Genomic DNA, 17,685 nt, shown 5'->3' with positions numbered 1-17,685 from the left:
ATCCACGGATGGCTTTTATGTCGGTCCGAATGGTAAGACCCAAAGCTAACACAGAATGTTGTGGAATATGACTAATTGTCTTTATTTCAACGAATAGTGCAATGAAAGCATAGGGAGAACAAAAACTGTTGAATGAATAGTGCAATGAAAGCATAGGGAGAATTAAGAAAACAAAACAAAAATAACGGTAATGGTGAATAGGAAAAAATCCAAATAAGAAGCAAATCTACAAAAATAAATACAAATAAATGGCTTTATAAACATGCCAGACACTTAAATTAGCAAAGAAGTACATGGGTATCATGCATACTTTTTTCTCATGAGGAGAGGAAGTTGTAAAGCAGAATTTGTTACACTCCAACGCACTCTGAATAATGCAGGTTAGTAAGTTATATAAGTTACAACTTTCTAAAGAATGGTGCACATTCACACCTGTTAATTAGAAATGAGTTACAGTTGGCGCTTTATCGAAGTTTCTTCCAGGAGCTCTGTCTCAGCCTTGAAGAGGTGTCTCCCACCTTTCCTATTAGGCTCGAGCGTTTACGTCACAGCAGCACGGGATCGTGCGAGATTTGCGACAACGCAGCCATTTCGGAAGCACGTCTGCATCACGGGACATTTAAACTTAACGGCAAATACAATTCAACTACGAGTGCCAAAGATGGAAAAATGTAGGGAAAACTTGCCAGTTCGATACAGAGACAAACTTGTTACCACGGCGAAGGACAGATATGTGAGCAATTTTAAGGATGTGAACAATGTTGACCCTCACGAGCAAGCCGAACAAAAATGGAATAAAGATGTCGACAAGCTTCCACCACTACGCGAAATGGACATCATGCTGTATTTCGTGTTTGGTGTATGTTACTACACTCATCAGCAATTCCGAAACTACAAATCGCTACGAACAGTTTTACTGCGGATGGGTGCAGGATCTGCACATTATGACCATAGCAAACGGCAACACCATCTTTCTAGCAAAGGTAGGCAATGTGTGTTTACATTAGTCTGTGACCACGGATGTACAAATTTTTTGTTGCAGAAAATGTAGCCTGTGTACAAATTCTTTGCCACTCTCTCACGTCAAAATATTACAGCTTTTTCATTTAGCAACGACAGGAATTATGTCTTATGAAGACAATGCACATGTCTGCGTGCTAGTTGTTTAGCTGTAGCTATAGCTAACAACAGGCCGACTTAGGGCATAAAGTTACTGAAATTTGCGTAAACAAATGAAATTAACTTAGCGGAGTGGAAGTGCATAGAGCAAACTCTGTGTGTAACTGGAGAATCAAACGTTATGCCCTTCCTTCTGATCGAGGTCACCCATGCCATTCTTCGACGTTTGGTAAGTTCAGATATGACCTTTCCCTCGCCTTTTTCTCCATGTAGGGATCCGGAAGAAACTCAATGGTGTTCCGTCGAGCTGTACATTCTCCTTTCTATTCGATCAGTTGTTGCAATTCTTTACCGCACAATAATTTCCAACCATTTTTAAAGAGCGACCTGTGTTGAAATGCCTCACTGTTTAGGTTTCTCGCTTCCAAAATGGCGATAGCGGCGGAAACCTCGCGAGTGCCACGTCATACGCTCGAGCCTAACGGAAGCTCTCTTGTTGTAGAGTTGGGATCAGCAATAAGAAATTTGGCACATGACAAAAAATACACACAGGCTTAGCTTTCAAATAAGATAGGGTAAACAAATGTCCTCTTATGCCAGAACAATTCTACTTTTTACATCCTGTCCAGGTCATCCGGCGGGGTTTTATAAATTCATGAAAATTTCCAGCTTTCATTATTTTTCACGGGACTAATTAGCATGTGTTTGAAATTGACTGATGCTTTGCACAGATTATATCTGTGCTGTGCTCCTGTGACATGTTCCCAGAGAGCCTGCCCAGTGGTTGGGTCTGATGTGCTCAGTAATAGAGAAAAGACCCCCCAAAGTGCTAAAACACAAACTAAAGACTAAGGGGCAGTTTACATGGCGACTCTGCGACACAATGACTGAGTTGCGGACTCGCCTCGCGTGCATATGGTGCCGGCGAAAATGAAAAATTCAGAATCCTGCCTCCAAAGTGAAAGAATCCGATTGCGGGGGGTTGGGGGGGGCTTCCTCGGCATGCATATCAAAGGCTCTTGCCGCGCGAGACCGCGCTGTTAACGTCAGCACTCGTACACGCAGGGCCGGCCCAGGCCATTTTGGGGCCCTAAGCAAAGTAATGCAAAGGGGCCCATATTTTTGGCCCACAATTTCGTCACAGTGTACTGCGAAACCCATACATGCAATCCAACCCACACGTCCATATTTTGCATATTAATCAGATTTTGTTGCACTGCATACTTCAAACTTCTCACCCCAAATAATTGTCAGTACTTACGGTAGATAGCGCCAAACCTTTTTCTAAAAGAGGAAAGAAAGAAGTTAAGGAAGAACTTTTATTTTTTTAAGCTTGTAATCAAGTATCAAAACTCACAAAAGTCAAATAAAGCAAACTGTAGTAAACAAAATGGAATATAAATTAAACAATTGCCATATTGGGGGCCCCCTAGTGGTCATCCCTAAGCAGCTGCATAGTCTGCGTATAGGCTGGGCCGGCCCTGCGTACACGTCACATTGGGCATACGCAGCGCTGCTACTAAACATTAAAAACAGCAAATATGGCGGAATGTCAGCTTTAATTTACTGTTTTAATAATATTTTTAATTAAATATGTTGAACGTTTCAATTTTTGTGCCTTTCTGAACAAAAGAAAAATGACATCGCTTCGAATGGGCGGGCATATTTTTTTCCAGGCTGAGGGAGCTTGGTGGGGTCAAAGTGCATCATTCTCTGTCGCCCGGTAAATCTGCACTGCCCCCTAGGGCTTGGCATGAATACTACATTGTTTTCATGCTGAATTACGACATTGTTCAAATGGAGACGCAAATGCAAATTTGAAATTGTTCGTATTCTCAGAGTCACCATGTAAACGGCCCCTAAAGTGACGGTATTAACGATTTTTAAAATCGAAAATTATTAAATTAATATTGTTGTGAGGCTACAGATTGATTTACATCATTTCACTGGAAACAGAAAACAGATTTTGGTCAAAACTGGATTTTCTACAGAAGTATTATTTAGTACATTATTTCAGATTATTTGTACAGTAAGAATTGAATACACAGCTACTATTTTGTTCAAGGATGATTCGCTTATACAGAAGAGTATGGAGGTAGATTTGTGTCTTTATTATTCAATCAAAAAAGTTGCTTCAATCAAATAAAAAGTTGCCTCAATCAAAATATATATTTTCATTCGAAGAAAAAGTCACTTAAATCAAAAAAAAAAAAAAAATGCGTGTTGCAAAAATAAATTTGAAACTCAAAAAAAAATGTATTTTTGATTGAATTTTTTTTTTTTTTATTTAGTGTTTTTTTTTTTTTTTGGAAACAACTTTTTTGATTGAAGTCATGTAATTTTGCGTTTGGACAACATTTTTGTGGGCTAGGATATTTGTGTCTTTATTATTCAATCAAAAAATAAGTTGCTTCAAACAAAAAAAAAAAAATTTTCAAAAGAAAAATCACTTCAATCAAAAATTTTTTAAAAATTCAATCGTAGAAAAAAGGTTTTAATGTGAAAAAATATTTGAGACTCAGAAATTCGCATTTGAACACTTCGTTTTTCATTGAAGCTGTTTTCTTTGGTCGAAGCAATCCTTTTTGTGTGTGAGCCATATTATGGGTAGGATATTTGTGTCTAAATCATTCAATCCCAATAAAAGTTGCTTCAATCAAAAAAATATATTTTTGATCAAAGAAAAAAAAACTTTTGCAAAAATATATTTATTGAAAATAATTTTTTTATTTGAAATATATATATTTTTTATTGACGTGTCACTTTTTTATAAAAGCAAGTTTTAAACTTTTTTTTTTTTTTTTTTTTTTTTTTTTTTTGTGGAAAAAATTTTGAACGCACTTTTTTTTGAAGTGGAAAAAGTTTTGAAGGCACTTTTTTTCGATTGAATCATTTTGACACAAAGAGCCAAAGAGTATGGAGGTAGATAGACTTTTTTTTTTTTTTTAATATTAATTCATTCCAGCTTTATTTAAACGTTATTATCGTTCTATTATTTTAGGAATAATAAAGCCTGTTGAGTAATCTGAGAATTTGGAATTTATGTCTTTGGTTAAAGTGCTATTATTTTAAAACTGAATTTTCTATCCAGACACAGGCACACTTGAAATATATTCAAGTGATAAGGCATCTTTGAGTTAGCTCCCACTCTCCGCACTTCTCATTCTATATAAATCTTTATTTGAACCACATTTACAGTACTGTAATGTCATATGGTGCAACACATTTCCATTTTTTCTAAAATGGCTTAAACTACTACAGAAAAAAGTTATACCTGCCCTAACATGGTCTGAGTTCAATGCCCCGACTAAAATAATTTTTCACCTCCACCACCTTCTGAGGCCTAAAGAGCACAGCTACTTTCAAAATGCTTTCGTAATATATCAGATCATCAATGAACTAAACTATAAATTAGGCGACCTCATCCCAATCTGTCCTCCTCAGCACACATATACTACCATTAAAAAAAAAAAAAAAATCTAATCACTAGGGAAAAAAAGAAGGCTAAAGTGAACAAGCTTTGGCACTGTGTGCAGAGGACCACAGACTTGGAATTAACTTGACGAAATGCTTAAAATGTCACACGCCATCTCCATTTTTAAGAAAAAACTCAAAACTCATCACCTAGCAATATACAGTATATTTATTATGTGATTATTTCAATAACATTACTAAGGTATCTCATACCAAATCCAATGTAACCAGAATGTTGAAATTGTCCATAGGTAATTGTATGTACAGTATGTGTATGGGTGCGTGTATGCGTATGCTGTTCAACTGAGCCCATACTAAAAGCTTTAAATAGCCTTTTTGGAGTGTCCTTTTCACGCATCTTATCATATGAACTGTTTGTATACGACCGTGTATTGTATACCTTGAATGATGTGTGAATAAAATGAAACATACAAAAAAAAAGTGAACTTCGAGTAAAATTTATCTATCACAAGGCCGGGCCGAGTGTCCTATTTTTTTGGAAATCAAAATATGGTCACCCCAAAATAAGATGAGTATGAACTTGAAAGCATTAAAATTTAGTAATGCAGCATCAGATAAAATATTTTTTAAAAAGCATAAATAAGTTAACATTTTTGTACCTTTATTCCAACAAATAGGGAGATCACTCTGCTTAAAATAGTGCTTTGCAAAACAGTCGCTAAGCAGATGCCAAAATTTTGGCAGGTGGTAAGGAACTATCTGGTATTTTCAGCATTCTAATACTCTGTTTCGCTGCAAAACTACAAGGTCTATGGTTTCATCGAGTTTGGACAGGTTTAACATTTACAATCTTTGGCTCCAAAAATTTCTTGAGCAGACACCAGAGCACAGAATATTTTCCGAGAGGCATCTGCTAATCAGGTTTTTGCTGACTTTGCTGAATGAAAAATGCTCAAAATTGTTATTATTAATGTGTACAAGTAGTGCACTTTGTTTTGTCTTTAATCACAACCTTTGGGATTGTGTTTCTGTTGATCACATGCATTTCTCTGCATAAAAGCCTTGAGTCACTTACTAGACTGAATCAGTCCGTTTAACCACAGAGGAGGCCTTTATCTAGTGCACTTTCAATTCAAGGGGATGTGTCTGAGCCTTTAAACTGCTTACCGCCCTCAAGTTGTGCTGCTGAAATGTCTGTGAGACAAATCTCCATCGGTAAAACCTTATAAACGCACCAGCCTGTCAGCAGCGTCATTTGATGTTAATCGTGTCGACCTAAAGGCTTGGTTATCATGGACTCTACAGTGTAAATTCTCTAATAGAGGATAACAATGTTAGAAAGTTAAGAAAATTGTATTCACTCAAAATTCAGAGGATGATATTAACACTATGCGTTCCACGGCCAAGCTCATACCGTGAATGTGCTCATATCATGAATGTATTTTCTCAACATGAAGTAACTGAATTCCAATTAATATGGATAGGCTCCAGCACCTCCGCGACCCTCGTGAGGAATAAGCGGCATGGAAAATGAATGAATGAATGAATGTGCAACACTTGTCATGAACCCCTCCAAGTGACCCCTAAATAATAATTCAAAGAACCATTTTAAGGCCAAATATTCTGAAAAAGAAACAAAGTATAAAAATAATGTCATTTATATACAAGCACCTACCTTAAGGGCTGGAGTCATCTAGTGAAATAGCAAAAGTGCATGCCAGCCGAGCTTATACTCTTTACATAGATCACTAACACGCACACTCTTTTCATGTTTCCTTATTATTTCTTGCTTTGTTTTAATTTCGAGCATTTTTTTTTTTTTTTTTTTTTTGTCTTACCACTCTCTTTGGTCGCCATGATTAAGAAATGTTCACTTGTAAGCACAAATGATTCAGGTACACTTCAATACAAAATTAGACAACGAGAATGAGGCAGGAGGGAGGCAGATGGATGGTTTCTGTTAACGTGGGATGCTTGCATGCCACCTGCCGGTATGGCAAGGCACTCAGACATGACAAGCAAGAGGGAAGCTTTTTTGGTGCTCGTATGGTGAACATTTGCTCGCACAATGTGAAAATGTTCGTATCGAGAAAAAAAGTGAGGTGCTCGTATGATTTGGGTCCACTGTATACATACAATATTACACTTATGTTTTGTTAAACAAAAACTGGGCAAATGTTGGAATTTGACCTTTTAGCCATATTGCCGGAATCACGCCAGCCAAACTGCGCTAGCGCAATTCCAACAACCCAGCCCGGCAGAATCACAAAAACCCGGCCAAAAGGCCAAACTCCGCGCGTTCACCTTAGTTTTAACCCCTTGTACTGACTCCATTTTAAAATCTGGGAAAAAGCTTCTAAACAAAGTTGACAATTTATTTATTCCAAGTCGACAGTAATCATTCAGCAAGGCAAAACAGGAAAGAGACCCAGGCGAGGAGGAAGACTGGATCCAGAGTCGCCCTCAACAAAAGATTGCCATGAAAAAGCCGTGGTAGCAAAAGAATTCAGTCTTCAGTCTTTGAAGCGGGGCTGTGGTTCCGGTGAAGGGTGTGTTTGGGTATTGTTTAGGGTAATTTTCCGATGCAGGTTGGGCCGATAAGTCTGTGTGTCACTGTTGCCAAGGCAACCAGAGCTGGAGATTTTGTCAGCCTCAGTGCTTAGTGTTCAAATTCTCAGCTGTAGGGTCTTCTTGTTATCAGGCGTTCCTTGTGGCAAAACGGGATGTCCCTCCATTTGTTCTGGACTATTCAGAAGAGCTGATTGCAGGATTTGGTGATGCAGACGTGGACTTGTTGATTTCTTGCCCATCACCTGCTTGTCAGCGTCAATCTCGCTCAATCAGCTGCATGACGAGCGCGTTGGGCTTCCGTGGTCAGAAGGCATCCTGTATCTGCTATGCTCTTATCTGGCCGTTGTGTTATCCGGCCACGATTTCCAATCATTCCAAGTCCATAATATCAAATATATTCTGCTTGTTTTTCTTAAACCATGATATAAATGCCATTTATTTTTAAAGTGTATCACAGAAGTGAGTAGACCCCTCGCATTTCTGCAGATATTTATGTATATCTTTTGTTGGGACAACACTGACAAAATGACACTTTGACACAATGAAAAGTAGTCTGTGTGCAGCTTATATAATAGTTAATTTATTTTCCCTTCAAAATAACTCAAAATATAGCCATTAATATCCAAACCCCTGGCAACAAAAGTGAGTACACCCCTTAGAAACTACGTACATACCTAAATGTCCAAATTGAGTACTGCTTGTCATTTTCCCTCCAAATTGTCATGTAACTTGTCTGTAACAAGTCATGAGTCACCCGTCTCATCAGACCATAGGACATGGTTCCAGTCATCCATGTGCTTTGTTGACATGTCCTCAGCAAACTGTTTGCGGGCTTTCTTGTGTACCGTTTACAGAAGAGGCTTCCTCCTGGGGTGACAGCCATGCACACCAATTTGATGTAGAGTGCGGCATATGGTCTGAGCACTAACAGGCTGAACCCCCACCTAAGTCTCTGCAGCAATGCTGACAGCATTGCTGTGACGAGTCACATGACATTTGAGAGTGAAAATGACAAGCAGTACTGAATTTGGACATTTAGTGATGTACGTTTTTTCATAGGGGTGTACTCACTTTTGTTGCTAGGGGTTTAGATATTAATGGCTATATTTTGAGTTATTTTGAGGGGAAAATAAATTAACTATTATATAAGCTGCACACAGACTACTTTTCATTGTGTCAAAGTGTCATTTTGTCAGTCTTGTCCAATGAAAAGATATACAGTGCCTTGCAAAAGTATTCGGCCCCCTTGAATCTTACAACCTTTCGCCACATTTCAGGCTTCAAACATAAAGATATGAAATTTAATTTTTTTGTCAAGAAACAACAACAAGCGGGACACAGTTGTGAAGTGGAACAACATTTATTGGATAATTTAAACTTTTTTAACAAATAAAAAACTGAAAAGTAGGGCGTGCAATATTATTCTGCCCCTTTACTTTCAGTGCGGAAAACTCACTCCAGAAGTTCAGTGAGGATCTCTGAATGATCCAGTGTTGTCCTAAATGACCGATGATGATAAATAGAATCCACCTGTGTTTAATCAAGTCTCCGTATAAATGCACCTGCTCCGTGATAGTCTCAGGGTTCTGTTTAAAGTTCAGAGAGCATTATGAAAACCAAGGAACACACCAAGCAGGTCCGAGGTACTGTTGTGGAGAAGGTTAAAGCCGGATTTGGATACAAAAAGATTTCCCAAGCTTTAAACATCTCAAGAAGCACTGTGCAAGCCATAATATTGAAATGGAAGGCGCATCAGACCACTGCAAATCTACCAAGACCCGGCCGTCCTTCCAAACTTTCTTCTCAAACAAGGAGAAAACTGATCAGAGATGCAGCCAAGAGGCCCATGATCACTCTGGATGAACTGCAGAGATCTACAGCTGAGGTGGGAGAGTCTGTCCATAGGACAACAATCAGTCGTACACTGCACAAATCTGGCCTTTATGGAAGAGTGGCAAGGAGAAAGCCATTTCTCAAAGATATTCATAAAAAGTCTCGTTTAAAGTTTGCCACAAGCCACCTGGGAGACACACCAAACATGTGGAAGAAGGTGCTCTGGTCAGATGAAACCAAAATTGAACTTTTTGGCCACAATCCACAACGATATGTTTGGCATAAAAGCAACACAGCTCATCACCCTGAACACACCATCCCCACTGTCAAACATGGTGTTGGCAGCATCATGGTTTGGGCCTGCTTTTCTTCAGCAGGGACAGGGAAGATGGTTAAAATTGACGGGAAGATGGATGCAGCCAAATACAGGAACATTCTGGAAGAAAACCTGTTGGTATCTGCACAAGACCTGAGACTGGGACGAAGATTTATATTCCAACAGGACAATGATCCAAAACATAAAGCCAAATCTACAATGGAATGGTTCAAAAATAAACGTATCAAGGTGTTAGAATGGCCAAGTCAAAGTCCAGACCTGAATCCAATCGAGAATCTGTGGAAAGAGCTGAAGACTGCTGTTCACAAACACTCTCCATCCAACCTCACTGAGCTCGAGCTGTTTTGCAAGCAAGAATGGGCAAGAATGTCAGTCTCTCGATGTGCAAAACTGATAGAAACATACCCCAAGCGACTTGCAGCTGTAATTGGAGCAAAAGGTGGCGCTACAAAGTATTAACGCAAGGGGGCCGAATAATATTGCACGCCCCACTTTTCAGTTTTTTTATTTGTTAAAAAAGTTTAAATTATCCAATAAATTTTGTTCCACTTCACGACTGTGTCCCATTTGTTGTTGATTCTTGACAAAAAAATTAAAATTTTATATCTTTATGTTTGAAGCCTGAAATGTGGCAAAAGGTTGCAAGGTTCAAGGGGGCCAAATACTTTTGCAATGCACTGTACCTAATTATCTGCAGAAATGCGAGGGGTGTACTCACTTTTGTGATACACTGTATATTGGGTGTGTTCGAGTAGTACCGTCAAACAGTAAATATGGGAAAGCATACTATTCCCTTCAATAATAAATGGACTTTTACATTTAACTCTCTCCCAAACAATGTGATTACCATCTTTTTTCCAAATAAGAGCTTGCAGGAAACACATTAAGCTTTCTTGTAAAAATCAATTGTAATTATACATCAATTTCCGTATGTCCGTGGAAATGTGAAAAGATAAGTCAAAATTTAAAACAAGCATGCTGCTCTCTATACGCTCTATAGGGAGAACCAATGGATCATATTTAATGTGATTAGTGCATGCCACTGATTGTCAGCCTTCACAGAAAGCCATCAGCACAGTTGTTGCTGTCTTCTGCTATAAGAGCATTTTGTCTGGGCGAGGACAATCAGTGACTTCTGTTGTTGCTTCCTGGATGTTAGAACCTCATTTACTGGCAATAGAGTGCACCATGCTTGTATACATCAAAATGTCTTCAAAGTATATGCACAACACTCCTTGTTGAATTGCTGAGGCGTCTTCACAATTCAGTGGAAAAACACAAAACTGAGTATTGAGAGGAGGAGGAGAGAGGAGTGTTTGGATTGTAAACATGAGAAAAAAATTGAATTTGATATTTTGCAGATAATGTCTTTGTGATACAATATGTGTTTAGAATAGCAATACCGCCTCATTCAACTAAGACTCCTGAAGTCTGTGGGCCAACGTTAAACAATTTACATGATTATAATTTATTTATACAATACATACATTATTAGATGAATGTTTACATGAGATTGGAGTAGGCATGTGCTGGCATGAGATTCTGACGGTATAATAACATTAAGCAAAAAAAAAAAAAAAAAATGGTTTCACGGTATCACGGTATTGCAATTACAACTCTCAAATGTGTTACTTTAACATATCTGGTTTAAAAAAAAAAAAACTTTTTTCCATTCAACAGGATTTTTATTTTTCAAAACAAATTAGAAAATTGGAACATAAGCATAATGTTAAGTTAAAATGATTAAAAACAAAATATCAGAAAAAAATCACTAAAACAATCTAAATAAAAATAAATCCATTCATTTTGCTGAGCCTAAGCCCACAGCCACAGCTCAACATTATTACCATCAGAACAAAAATAATTAGTATTTTCCATAAAAAGCCAACGTGTATGACTCGTATCATGTTTACATCATACACACACTTTCTCAAAACAGACAGTTGCCTGACAGAGAAAAAAAGCATATTTTAGTACTGCTAGACCAGGGGTGGGCAAACCGGTCCTCGAGGGCCGCAGTGGGTCCTGGTCTTTGTTCCAGCTGACCCAGCACAGATAGTATAACCAATGAGGTTTCAGCAGAAATGAGAAGCACCTGACTGCAATCGACTGATTGCACTTGTAAAACAGCAGTTTGGTGAAAATGTGTCCTCTTAATGGGTTGCAACAAAAACCCGCACCCACTGTGGCCCTTTGTGGAATAGTTTGCCCAACCCTGCGCTAGACACACTAAACACACTGGAGTTAACTCTCCTAGCTGGTGGGAAACGTTCATGACAGTGTTTACGAACCTTTAATTTTAATTTTGTATAAATGAGAAATCATATCGGAGGTAATGCCTCCTTGGCAGCAACACTCCGCAAATTTGTTTTACATGTTGGTTGGCCCTCCTTTAAGCCGCGGCCTGTTGCTTTTCTATAGCCGAATTATTCCCATACCAGGGATTTCATTTTCTTCGATGGGGAAAGTTTCACCTACTCCAGTCATCGTGTAGCACAGCTGACTTACTGACACTGAGCAACAACCGGTGGGGGAAGGTTGAGTCTTACAGCTGCAAGTGAAGGATTTCTCCATGCATTTTTGGGACATAGAAAATAGCTAATACCTTTGGGACGGTATGACAAAGTTTTTGCTGTTTTGAAACCTTGATGTTTTCATACGGTGGTATACCTTGAAATCTGTAATCGGCACATGCCTGGATTGGACTAAACATCACACATACAGTATGTTCATCATGATTAATGGGAAGGGAAGAGAAGATGCTCATGTTAGATCAGATTATAGGTATGGGTGTACAATAACCTGTTTTAAAAGGAAAGTCGAGGTATAGTAAAAAATTGTTGCTCAAAGAATTTAAATTTGGAAATCACAATTTTCTTAGAACTACGGTAACAGGGAAAATGCTTAAACATCGAAAATCATACTGCTACACGCTGCCATTTTAGGATGAATGTAATATCAGTTACTGTATACCCACGCTCCTTTGTGCCAGAGGTAACTTGAGGACTGCCAGCCTGGATCAATTTTGGCCTGTAAGGTAAAATGCCGGATGAAGTTCCTAACTTGGATAGTCCAAGTGATGAGTCTTTGATTATGTGTTGGAAAGTCAGAGCAGGCTAACCATTTGAGCCGAGCCAACTATTGGAATTAGCGTCTTCATTGGGAGAAGAATCCGTGTGTCTATCAGAACAAAGTGACAAAGACATCAATGTAAGGTCGAATCGTTCATTATACAACTTGTATACTACTTATGTTACACGCTTAATTACAGCATCATTGACAAATACTGATTTCTGATGTTTGGCTGGAAAGTTAGCAGGCACTTTTAGAGCGCACTGATTGACTGGAAAACAGTTATAAAATTATAAATAAATAAAATAGCAACACACAATTTAAAGGCGGTATACCTGTTCTGGTGTCATGCTCTATTTTGAATCCATGTTACACAGAGCCGATAACTTCTTCACATTTTGGCTTAGGGCTAATTGTCATCCTTAAATAAGGTTTCATTTTTCCCATGCCCATTAAATATCTTTGTTCTTATTTTCAGCTTGCTTGACCGTAGGCTCATTCCCATTCACAATATAAGGCTAAGTCTACACTAGGACTGATAATGGCCTTAACCCCTGGGTGTTATTTGTCCATTTTTTGGCTTTTTTCGTTTTTTTCTGTGTTTAAAAGGAAAAAAAGCATATGAAAAAATACACTAGGGAGCTGATATTTCCTGCAGGATACTAAATCATGTAGAAGTTCGAAATGGCACCATCCGGCAATTTCTAACTTATTGCAAACAGGCTGGGAAGATTTGCACTAAACTCTTGTTATTTTGCCATTTTTTGGCTCATTGACTCCCATTATAAATCATGATTTTTAATATGCTGTAAACCTGATGTTTTATCATGCATTTTCCGTGATTATTGATGCAATCGCTTCTTTGGCGAGTCAAAAACATGCAGATAAAAAAATTTTTGTGTTGACACCCAGAAGTCACTAGATGGAGCCATAGGCCAATACATGAATTTTCTTGCGAAGCTAGCTTCAGATCGGTCAAAAATTAATGCAATAAAGACGGTTGGCTTTACAAAAAAAATGGTGTCAATGTTGTCTGAGCTCACTTTCAGTCTATTTGGGCATGCGTATTTGCAATTTTGCACGTTTGCACAAGACAATAAAAAGGTACTTCCCGGAAATGCAAAAAAACCAAAACAAAAAACCACGTGTTTATTGTTGTCGTTTGAATTTCAACTTTTATTGGTTGGGTGTTTGAATTTCTTTACTCTCATTGGTTCTGGGCATTTTGGGAGTCTCTGTTCTCGCGAGGATCACCATTTTGCATTTCTTCCAACACAACTTATGATCGATGGCGGCGAGAAGTATTTCACCGCAGGACACGATTCGAATGGTGTTAGAAAATCCTGATTCCGACGACGACGACCTTTGTTCGGACGCTTCTTTGGAGAGCCCAGAAGACATTGAACAAATTCTTCCGGACTTTCGATGCCGGAGGAGGACGGCTTTGACGACGAGGATTAGGAAATAGTTGACAACATAACGAGATGAAAGCGGGGAGCAGAAGGCGGGGGCACGGACATGACCACGTTGAGGCGCATGACGAAAATGACGGCGATCGAGGTAATGACGAGAGTGAGTAAGCAAATGTTTTGCATATCAAGGTTTGTCTTGTAAAAGCTGATCAAAGATCAAAGCTGTTATTGTTGCGTGCGCTTGTGCTTTGCAGGCCTGAGGCACATACTCCTGCCGCCGGCGCGCACTCAGGTGGCCAATGTGTGTTTTTTCACATGCCGGACATTTCGTCATGCAGCGCGTTTGTGCTGTTCACGGAGATCTACCCTCGTTTGTGCTGTTCACGGAGATCTACCCTGAGTGGAACGTGAAGAAAAGCTACAAGCGCCGACTATTTCTTGAGGAACTTGGCAAGGCTCTAATTCGGCCAGAAGTCCTAAAACGGGAACCACCGCCTTCTGCCGAAGGCTTGGTTGAGCAGCGAGCTGGACCCCCGTCCAAGCGCAAACAATGTGGCCTTTGCACAAAGCCACTTCGGGCTTCGAACATAATAATAAATAATAATACATTTTATTTATAACGCACTTTACATTTGAACAACAAATCTCAAAGTGCACATCATGAATTGTGTATGTTGTTATTATGTTAACTGTTATATTGTATGTATGTTTTGTAAAATTGTTAACATAAATTCTATTATCAAATCAGTTATTGTCACGTTGTCACAGTCTTGTTCTAAAACAAAAAATCTATTGTTACGACTTTTACTTATCCAATGATGTAATTATGTAATATAAAATATTTTAGTTTGATTTATATATAGCCTATATAGCATAGTTAGTTTTACTATTAGGATAATGCTGCTATTATTGTCCATAGGGGGCCAAAACAAAAAAACTATATGTTTAGATAGGTCTGATGCCACTGAACATTGTGAGTGGTTGAAAATGAAAACATATTCAGAAATAACTTAGTTATCACACTTCAAAGGAAAAGCCATTTTTTGGACAAAATCACAAGAGTTGAATGTAAATGAGAAAACTGCAATTGTGTAAAAAGTGGGTGTGCATAAAAAAATTGGTTGTTACGACTTGTGGACTTATTCAAGCCTCTAACTATGTGATATGGAATATTCAAATTAGACTTTTGTTTTTTATATATATACAGCATAGTTAGTTTTGCTATTCGGATAATGCTGCTATTATTGTCCATAGGGGGCATTGAAAAATAAAAAAAATAAAAAACTTTATATGTGTAGATAGGTCTGACGCCACTGAACATTTTGAGTGGCTGAAAGTGAAAAAATATTCAGAAATGACTTAGTTATCACACTTCAAAGGAAAAGCCATTTTTTGGACAAAATCACAAGAGTTTAGTGTAAATGAGAAAACTGCAAATGTGTAAAAACTGGGCATGCATAAAAAAATCGGTTGTTATGACTTAACGACTTATTCAAGCCTCTAACTATGTGATATGGAATATTCAAATTAGACTTTTGTTTTTTATATATATACAGCATAGTTAGTTTTGCTATTCGGATAATGCTGCTATTATTGTCCATAGGGGGCATTGAAAAATAAAAAAAATAAAAAACTATATATGTGTAGATAGGTCTGATGCCACTGAAGATTTTGAGTGGTTGAAAGTGAAAAAATATTCAGAAATGACTTAGTTATCACACTTCAAAGGAAAAGCCATTTTTTGGACAAAATCACAAGAGTTTAGTGTAAATGAGAAAACTGCAAATGTGTAAAAACTGGGCATGCATAAAAAAATCGGTTGTTATGACTTAACGACTTATTCAAGCCTCTAACTATGTGATATGGAATATTCAAATTAGACTTTTGTTTTTTATATATATACAGCATAGTTAGTTTTGCTATTCGGATAATGCTGCTATTATTGTCCATAGGGGGCATTGAAAAATAAAAAAAATAAAAAACTATATATGTGTAGATAGGTCTGATGCCACTGAAGATTTTGAGTGGTTGAAAGTGAAAAAATATTCAGAAATGACTTAGTTATCACACTTCAAAGGAAAAGCCATTTTTTGGACAAAATCACAAGAGTTTAGTGTAAATGAGAAAACTGCAAATGTGTAAAAACTGGGCATGCATAAAAAAATCGGTTGTTATGACTTAACGACTTATTCAAGCCTCTAACTATGTGATATGGAATATTCAAATTAGACTTTTGTTTTTTATATATATACAGCATAGTTAGTTTTGCTATTCGGATAATGCTGCTATTATTGTCCATAGGGGGCATTGAAAAATAAAAAAAATAAAAAACTATATATGTGTAGATAGGTCTGATGCCACTGAAGATTTTGAGTGGTTGAAAGTGAAAAAATATTCAGAAATGACTTAGTTATCACACTTCAAAGGAAAAGCCATTTTTGGGACTAAATCACAAGAGTTTAGTGTAAATGAGAAAACTGCAAATGTGTAAAAACTGGGCATGCATAAAAAAATCGGTTGTTATGACTTAACGACTTATTCAAGCCTCTAACTATGTGATATGGAATATTCAAATTAGACTTTTGTTTTTTATATATATACAGCATAGTTAGTTTTGCTATTCGGATAATGCTGCTATTATTGTCCATAGGGGGCATTGAAAAATTAAAAAAAAATAAAAAACTTTATATGTGTAGATAGGTCTGACGCCACTGAACATTTTGAGTGGCTGAAAGTGAAAAAATATTCAGAAATGACTTAGTTATCACACTTACAAGGAAAAGCCATTTTTTGGACAAAATCACAAGAATTTAGTCAAGATAAAATAACGCCCAAGGGTTAAACGTGTAATTAGTTGGACTATACGGCATGTCCGCTACACTAATCTATGTCTTGTATGGAAGTTTTATTATACAGGCTAGAGGTGCTCATAATTTCCTGAACACCACTTAAACTGCCTAGTATAGCCAGACTATCCCGATACGAAGGAAGTATGTCACGGTGTGCGTCATCACCATTACGCATTATGGCATTATAAACAATGGGGGTGGATGGTATAGACGAGGATTTCCTGCTCCTCTTTTTACAACAGAAAGAGCTTGTAAATTTTACGCTTCAATATCTCAGCAGAAGACAACGCCGATAAGCTTCCGGTTCAGAGATGACCCGCGCAAACGATGACGTCACTAATGAGGCTGTTCCATTTTTGGGCAGGCGTAGTCTACGCAAATGCAGACGTCCCTTGCAGGAGCATGGCGTTTATAAATGCACCTTAAGCTTAGTGTAGACAGGTATTAAATATTGTCCAAATTACAAGGCAAATAAATGATCCGTCTTAGTGTGCCGAACAAGGCGAACAAGGCTTTTGTAAGCGTGATTATTATGCAGTTAACTCTTCAACAAGCCATCAGTGTCACTTCTCGGAAGTCTTATTGTTTTGTGTTGGTTCATGTCAGATTCTTTTATTTTGGTAGTGGTGTGCCTCCTTGAGTTAACTTTACTTCCTGCTCTTGCCAATCAGGCTGATTGTGTCCACCTGTGACCCTCTGTATAAATAGCCTGCTTCCAACCTTGCCCAGTGTCGGTTTGTCTGCTATTCTGCCACGTCCTACGCCACATCCTTGTGTAAGCCCTTTTTTGACAACGATTTATGTTTTTAAACCAATGCCTTTTGTTTCTTGTGGAATTTACTCAGTTGATTGGTGTCCAGTAGTGATGGCCAAATGAAGCCTCATGAAGCAATGAAGCTTTGCAGCCAATTGGTTTGCACATGTAGCAACGCTTCATGGTGCTTCATTTACCCTTTGGCGCCATCAAGTGGTCTAGAAGCCCAAGAGGTCAACATTGTTAAGAATTCAATGGCTATTTGCTTAAGACAAAGATATGAATGTGCTTGTGTTAGTAATT

The 17,685-nt window shown here is 37.9% G+C and overlaps 1 protein-coding gene across 1 annotated transcript in view; it reads left to right on the top strand.

The window, feature by feature from the left end:
- The window catches only part of cntn1a (contactin 1a), a 169,980-nt gene that overhangs the window by 34,647 nt on the left and 117,648 nt on the right, over window positions 1-17,685 (top strand). The window lies entirely within an intron of this gene.

This window comes from Corythoichthys intestinalis, chromosome 5 (assembly GCF_030265065.1).
Source record: "Corythoichthys intestinalis isolate RoL2023-P3 chromosome 5, ASM3026506v1, whole genome shotgun sequence".
Taxonomy (NCBI): Eukaryota; Metazoa; Chordata; class Actinopteri; order Syngnathiformes; family Syngnathidae; genus Corythoichthys; species Corythoichthys intestinalis.
Note: the sequence above shows the minus strand (reverse complement) of the source record. Positions and strands in the feature narration are given on the sequence as shown.